The 7405-nt window shown below is 39.6% G+C and overlaps 1 long non-coding RNA gene across 1 annotated transcript; it reads left to right on the forward strand.

Moving 5' to 3' along the window:
- The first annotated feature begins 837 nt into the window (after window positions 1-837).
- LOC128412373 (uncharacterized) lies at window positions 838-6973 on the forward strand. Its single transcript, XR_008330070.1, has 3 exons — window positions 838-1028; window positions 2919-2996; window positions 6812-6973. It is a non-coding gene; the product is annotated as an uncharacterized LOC128412373 (long non-coding RNA).
- The last annotated feature ends 432 nt before the right edge of the window (window positions 6974-7405 follow it).

The raw sequence follows: 7405 nt of genomic DNA on the forward strand, positions 1-7405 counted from the left end.
ATGGGCATATGGCATCCTCCTGCCCTCACAAGATCTGCATCGACTATTGCTGTCTGTTGATGGGTAGTAGTTCTTCAAAATGTCACACACCATATAACCATTACAGAGGGGGGGGGAATCGTAGCCCCTAATACAGCAGTAAAACAGCTGACTCCAGTTCACCACTCTAGAAGTGCTAAATGGGGAGCAATACTTTAGATCCTCTCTTAATTTAGGTTCCTGCTTCCTATCAAGGAAAAACTGCGTCTTCATGGTGAACTACATTTCATGGCATTTTATTAGCAAGGTCTCCTTGTATTCATTTTGTGTTAAATTACTCCGTCTTCCGACACCGCTCCTCCAACCACCACCTCATTTTATGTCAACGATTAATATACAGAAGGTACTCATTCTGCTGATTTTATGCTGATATAGCAACAGCTTATGCACTACTTGTGTCTTGCTGTTTGTCACACCTCAGTAATTTTACTAAATATTCCCGCCATTCTCTTATGTTGTAAAGAATGAGGAGGTTCCATCAATTTACAACCAAAATACTGAGCAGAAAGGCTTCTCATAAAACAGCACCAAAGTGGCGCCTGTAAAGATCACGCTCAAACAACGTAACTGCCAACCAGGGCCATGAAACAGATAACGTGTAAAGCAAGATTGATTCATGAAGCCTGATTTGAAACATATATCTGAGGAGTCTATTGAACAGAATAATTTGGAAGGAAATGACCAGAATGCATGCATGTGCCTAGAATGTATGCTTGCGCACAAGGTGAGCATCAGGAGGATTGAAAACAAGTGGGAGACTGCTGGGTACAAGAATGTGTTTGTTCCTCCCTCAGGCATGTAGCTGGGGGCTGCTTGTACAGAGGGATGAACTGAAGGGCAAGAACCAGAGGACGAGGACTAAAGTGGATCATTGCTGAGCTGATCAGTTTCCATCTTCTGCAAACAATGGCAGCATCCTTGCAGTTATTGACAGAAAGGTAATTATCACTAACCTCAGAACTTTGCAGTGCGTGTTCGTATTGCTCCAGGTGAGAAAGGAAGTGAAAAATCACTCCGTTTGGGGTTTTTACCTTTGGTTGGATTGTTATTCAGCAGACATATCCTTCTGAACACGATTATTGTTTGTTAAATGTTTAAGCATTTTATTGAATTAAACACTGAGTTGGGTGGGTGATGAAGTGCATGCAAAGATAGTGTGATAGTTGAAAGTTTGTGTATGATAGCATGATTTCTGAATTCTTGCTTTGTGAGGATAGATAGGTAGTCTTCTGATTCTATTTTGATGTATTTATGTTTTAAATAGATTATTTGGTTTTTTATCTTTTATTTATGTACATTGTCTTGAGAGATGTTATGTAGCAAATGGGTTATTATTAGCCATGGCAGCAATTTCACTAAATGTGAAATATATATGTGTGTGTGTTGTGTGTTATATATGTTATATATATTTGCTAAATTTATATATAAAATTACTTTGCAACCCAAGGTCCTTTAATGTTGGCTCCATCCAGCAGCACCATCTATAATATCATGAAGTTTTAATCTAAAATTAATGTCGTGATGACCATCAATTTATTTTGTGGCATGGATTAATAAAATATCCATTGAACCTGAGTTGTATCCAACTAAGTTCTACATAGAATAGACCTAATAAAGTTAATGGATTGTAGTCAACAAAATCATACTCAGAGTAAACCTACTGAAATTAACAAACCTACATTAGTCATGTCTATTAAATTCAGTGTGTCTACGCTGAGTTGAACTAACATTGAATAACACCCAAAGCACCTAAGTTAATTGTGTCCATTAATTTCAGTGGGTCTACTCTAAGTATGACTAACACTGGATACAACTCCTTATATATTTTAAATGCATAATAAACATTTGCATCAGAGTTTTATTGCACTTGCTTTGCCACTTCTGAAAACACAACAAAAACAGCTTGTCATGGAAACAAATGTGTCTTCTGATCAAACCACAAAGTAATTCCACTGGCTTATGCCCATCAGCTGTTTGGGCTTCAGGAAACATATAACACCTAGGAAGTGTGGCCATTCTTTTACAGATTTCCTTTACAGTGAAATTAATGTATGCCCCAGTGTAACAGCTGTCTTTCGTTTATCTGATTTTTATTAAAGCTGAAGTATGCCAGTTCTGATTAACCGACTTAAAAATATATATATTCCTTCTCACTTTTTAATTCCATTCTCTTGGAGTGGTCCCCTCTCCTGTAGTACAGCGTAATGTAAAAACACCCAGAAGCTAGTACCCTTAGAACAAAGCCTCTTTGAACATCAGTCAACTCCTATGGTTTGAGATCATGCACTGAAGAAAGTCATATATGAAAGGCCAGTCTCCTATGTAATAGGTTTCCTTTGAGACTCAAAACTTTAGTAAAGTCCTAGTTCATGATGAATGAAAGAGCAAAATTCCACTTTCGAACTAGATTGCCCAGAAGCCTGTTTCTCAGGATCTTTCCAGTGTGTGTCCAACTCTGAATAGACAGAAATAAGAGCCAAATATATCACCAGTGACATTCAAGTAAACCCATGTTAGAGATTAATTCATTTTGTTTAATAGCCACAGTGCTTGAAATAACATGTAACTCCCAACTATCCTCAAGCACAGTCTATGTAGGAAACTGGTGGATTTTACATATAGTTTTGCCACTTAATCAATAATTTAATTATTTGCAGCTACTCATGAAATTCTCAATCCGTCTCCCAAGTGTAGTGACACCATCCATCATCCTTTTTGTAGACACACTGATTTCTGTCAATTGCCTGGACAAAATGGTTTGTGTAGAGCATGAGCACTGCCGCCCCCTAATATTGTCCTTTTCTTGGAAATTGTGTTGTCATTTATGATTTTACAATGGTTTTTTTTTTACAATTACTGAAATCATTTTGATTGATAAGGTACTTGTGGAATGCCCAGGTTGAAGATCGGTCATGAGGAATTTCAGCAGTGACAAAGAGGAAAAACAGGACACCTTGGTAGGTAAAACATTTATCCTTTCTTAACAATGGTAGATCAAGACTTTAATCTTGGAAAATAGTGAGTAGGAAGAGTTAGCTTGCTTTGTATGAATTTACTGTATGAAATATTTTGCAAAATCATTAAGTCCAATGAAAGTAAGTCCAATGCAAAGTCAAATACATAATGCCCAGCTTATTTACAACTGGTTGCCTGCATTGCTCTGTGGTGCATAAATACTTTTCCTTGTAGACTTCACCCTCAGTAGAGGTTCCCCCCCCCAGGTGTATACTAGATGAGGCCAGAGAAATGTTCCATATTATTATATCCCCATGTGGGGGAGGCTGAGGGGGCCATCAACCTGGGCGCAGTTGGGGGGGGACACATCATGGTGCCCTGCCCCATCGTGAGCGTTCGTGTCCTTATCTTCGCCCTCCAGCCGGGGGGCAGCTGAGAAGGACGCAACAGGCATGCGCCCTGGTCCCTGCGAGTCCAGTGCCGCTTTTGCCAGCAGTGCTATGCTTGCGGGGGCCAGGGCATGCAACTGCTTGTGGCACCCCACATATATAAAATTTCCCATTGAAGAAAATGAGTGGTAAATTCTTTATGGCAATTCTTGAGCTGGTGTAAAAGTTGCACCATCAAGGAGATTGAAGGAGTACAGTATAAAGCATAAGTGTCTTCCTCCACCATGCTATGTTCACTCTGCCAATGTATGAGGGTTGTTCCGAAAGCATTAGCATGTAAATGCTAAATCTACTGTTCCGCCAGCATAGTGGAGCCTCCTAAAGCCCCTCAGCTAGCATAACTCTAGGATAAGATTGGACTCCAATGTATGGTCTTAAGATTGCAAAAGTTTGTGGCATTTTGAAATGAGCTTTGAAAGGTTTTTAAAACTCAAAACGGCTGGTGCTTCAGGACATGAATCATCCTGCAATCCCTAAGGAGGATTTTGTAGCATCTTTAATATGTAAATGATCCATCCAATCTATGCTTGATGCTCTGCGTGTGGCACTCTCTGACAATTACACTGTAAATGCAAGGGCTGGGCAGTTACAGCCCAGATCTGGTTTAGAGCCTGATTGGGCAACCTCAGATTAGGTCTGATCTGAGCCCCAAACCAAATTTGGGACTTTCAGAGCCCTAATCATCTAGTTTAGTGCTTCCAGCCCAAATTAAACATGCAGTTGGTATCAAGGAAAGAGGGAGACAAGGGGATGCAGGCAAAGACTCTCCCCCTGTGTGTTCAATCAAGGTTTTAAACTCTAACTCAACATGCAGTTGGCAGGGGGAGGACAGGTAAGAGTCTCTGCCTGTATCTCCTCCTTTCCTCCCCCACCATCAATGACATGTTTAATTAGGGTTCAAAACATATGCTTGCCACCCCCATTTTGTTAACCTCAGATCGTTCTGCGTGGACCCAGCCTGACCCAAGGTGATCTGGGGCTGCCTTAATATGCTCCTAGCAAATCCCAAATGGGCTTGATTCAGTTGGGGATCATGGATGCACAGCCGTAGCAAATAGCTATGGGAGGAAAAATAAAACAAGCAAACTAGGCAACATGACTGCTGCTAATCAGCACTTAGCTGAGTACAGCAGTTTGTAGACATTTGATCTGGGTTCGGGAGGGTGATATCCAGGAATTTCTTCAGCCAGAGTTGGCAACCCTACCTAGCTGGAAAAGGATTTTCAGGATTGTGATGTTTGCTTCATATTGAGGTGAGTCTTACAAACCTGCCTTGGTTTGTAATCGAAGCTGTGCTCTGATAATACTCTTCAGGTGTTCAAAATGATCCTTTCATATTGTGAAGTATAGTAGAAAGCTATCATATACAACAGAGTTATGATTCAGCAAAATAATTATTTATTCTTTTCATATCAAATTCTGAATATTGATACTGCAGATTTTTGGGCCTGCAGGCAGCTTATGACACTACATGGAATCTCATTTACATTTAAGTCTTGTTCTTGAATATCACTTCACTTTTTATATAATGAGTAGCTGAAAAAAACTACATTTCTGCCTATGCTTCACCATGTCTTTTTAGATGCTTTTTCTCTGCCTTATTCATCATAGAATCTAGCAGCATATTTCCCAAGTTTTGAAACTCCTCAAAGGGATGAATAATTGTCAGATGCTTCTCATTATCCATATATTCGATATTTCCAAACTTTCCCAAGACAATTTCATTGTGTAGCACTTGAAGTAAGCTGAAGTTAAAAGTATGCCACGGCAATGATTTCATAATACTACTTGACAATATGAGATAATGTGCACTTTATGTTGCTTATATTCTTCACACAAAATACCTCTGACATTTCATTCCTGAATGTGTTTGGATGAGCAATACACGCAAGAAACTGGGAGTAAGTGAAGTGTACTGTTAAGACTGGCAAAATATACACACACACCACAACCGAGAGATAGCTCAGTCAGTAGAGCATGAGGCTCTTAATTTCAGGGTTCTGGGTTTGAGCCCCACATTGGGCAAAAAGATTCAGGAGGAGGTTGGACTAGATTACTCTTGTGGTCCTTTCCAACTCTGTGATTCTAAAGTGACTGTGGATGGCATTTATCATCTTCTAAACACCATGGTGTTTCTTCTCTCTGCGCTACTCCCAGCAGTCATTCCTCCTCTGGTCATTGCTATGGACACACAACCTGTCTGTCTGTCTGTCTCTAGGCTCTGTGGTCATCTGCAAGGGTTTCCCACATGATGTGGCTGATGTTGCCAGCCTTCCTGTCATGTTTTCGGACATTTTTGTATCACAGAGTCGGTCTGCCAATGGGCCTGGTGCCTGAAACCAGCTCCCTGTAGAATCTTCCATTCTGTGGACACGACCAAGCCAGTGTAGATGTCACTGAGACAGGAGTGTGAACATGTGGACTTGAGAGAAAACATCTTTGTTTGGAATTCTGTTCTGCCACATGATACCCAAAATCCTCCCGACGTAGTCCATGTGGAAGACGTTGAGGCCGTCACTCTTGACGGTTGTAAGTTGCCCACGACTCACTTCCATAAAGCAGTGTGCTCAGCGTGCAAGCCTGGTAGACCATCTTGGTACATGCACACATTCACCACAAGTAGGATGTGGTTCGTGACTGTAGCCACCACTGAGTGTAATGGAAAAATTAATTAGGCAACTAGTATAGAAAGAATGATGGTGAAAGCAAAAAATAGACATCACAGCAGCAGACAGCTAAACCACACATTGCTGATGGCAATCAAAATAACACATGTGGATTGAGACTATTCAGCATTTATAGTGTTTTTTGTTCCAAGCCTGCCAGCAGTCACATCAATGAAGGCAACCACATCATCGGTGCAGACATTCTTTCCCTGCTTGCACTAACAGAAATGTTATCTGTAGAATATCTTGCATTTTGTACCAAATGTAGCATATGGTACCATACAAAGTTATTTAAATACTGTGAGATGAAGTGTCAGTTAAGAGAGACTGACGGGTGAATACATCTGTCAATGTCAGTGTTTCTCCAGAACTCAAAGACTTAAACAAACTTTTTAAAATGCATTTTAAAATAACTGCAGGCTTAATTTTCTTGTTTGTGCTGTTTCTTAAAAAAAAACAGACTTATGAAATCTTGGGTTGGTTTTTTGTATTTTTTTGCAAATATCTACAGGTGTTCTTGTTTGCTTTTGGATGATCTCTTCAGTGATTTAATTTTAACCATTTACTGTTTACAACATCATAGGTGTTTCCATGGTAACAAGTTATGGTGCTATTAACATATAAATGGAACATCCCAGATGTATCAGGGCATTTACAGATCAAATTAATAAGTACATTTTTATTCCCGCCTTTCTTCCACAGTTGAACTCAGGACAAGGGACAAGGATAGTTGACATTTCCAGGTGGTCTCCCATCTCAGCCCAGACCAGACCAGACACAGGCCTGCTTAGCTCCAGCATTATGTGTCCTCAGACTGGGATCATGAACTGTGACTGTGAGTAGGTATTTTTCTTTGAAAAGGGAATCAAGACACAATTGCTCTCATTAGTGAATATTTGAATACTGTATTGGTTCTAACTTCTTTAATATATTTTTTAAAAACCCTCAAATGTGAGCATTAATTTTATCATTTAAAATCAGTATAAGTACTCTCCATTTGAGCGACCTTTAGTTATGTAGGCTTGTATTTAGGAATTTGTGTGGTGGGGATAAATTTATACATGTTTCATGGTGTTAAACTGAATTTTGTATGTACTATTAATTGGAAGTTCTCAATTATATATATTAATCTGTATTTGGTCCATTTCATTCGCATAAGCTTACTTGAAAATCTACCATCTTGTTTCTGCTGGGAAGGATCACATATAAATATGTATTTTATGCAATCATTTATGCAGAATTTCTCCCTCAGACTATGCATTTCTAAACAGAGAGGAAGAACTATGTTACAGCATT

This window comes from Podarcis raffonei, chromosome 4 (assembly GCF_027172205.1).
Source record: "Podarcis raffonei isolate rPodRaf1 chromosome 4, rPodRaf1.pri, whole genome shotgun sequence".
Lineage (NCBI taxonomy): Eukaryota > Metazoa > Chordata > Lepidosauria > Squamata > Lacertidae > Podarcis > Podarcis raffonei.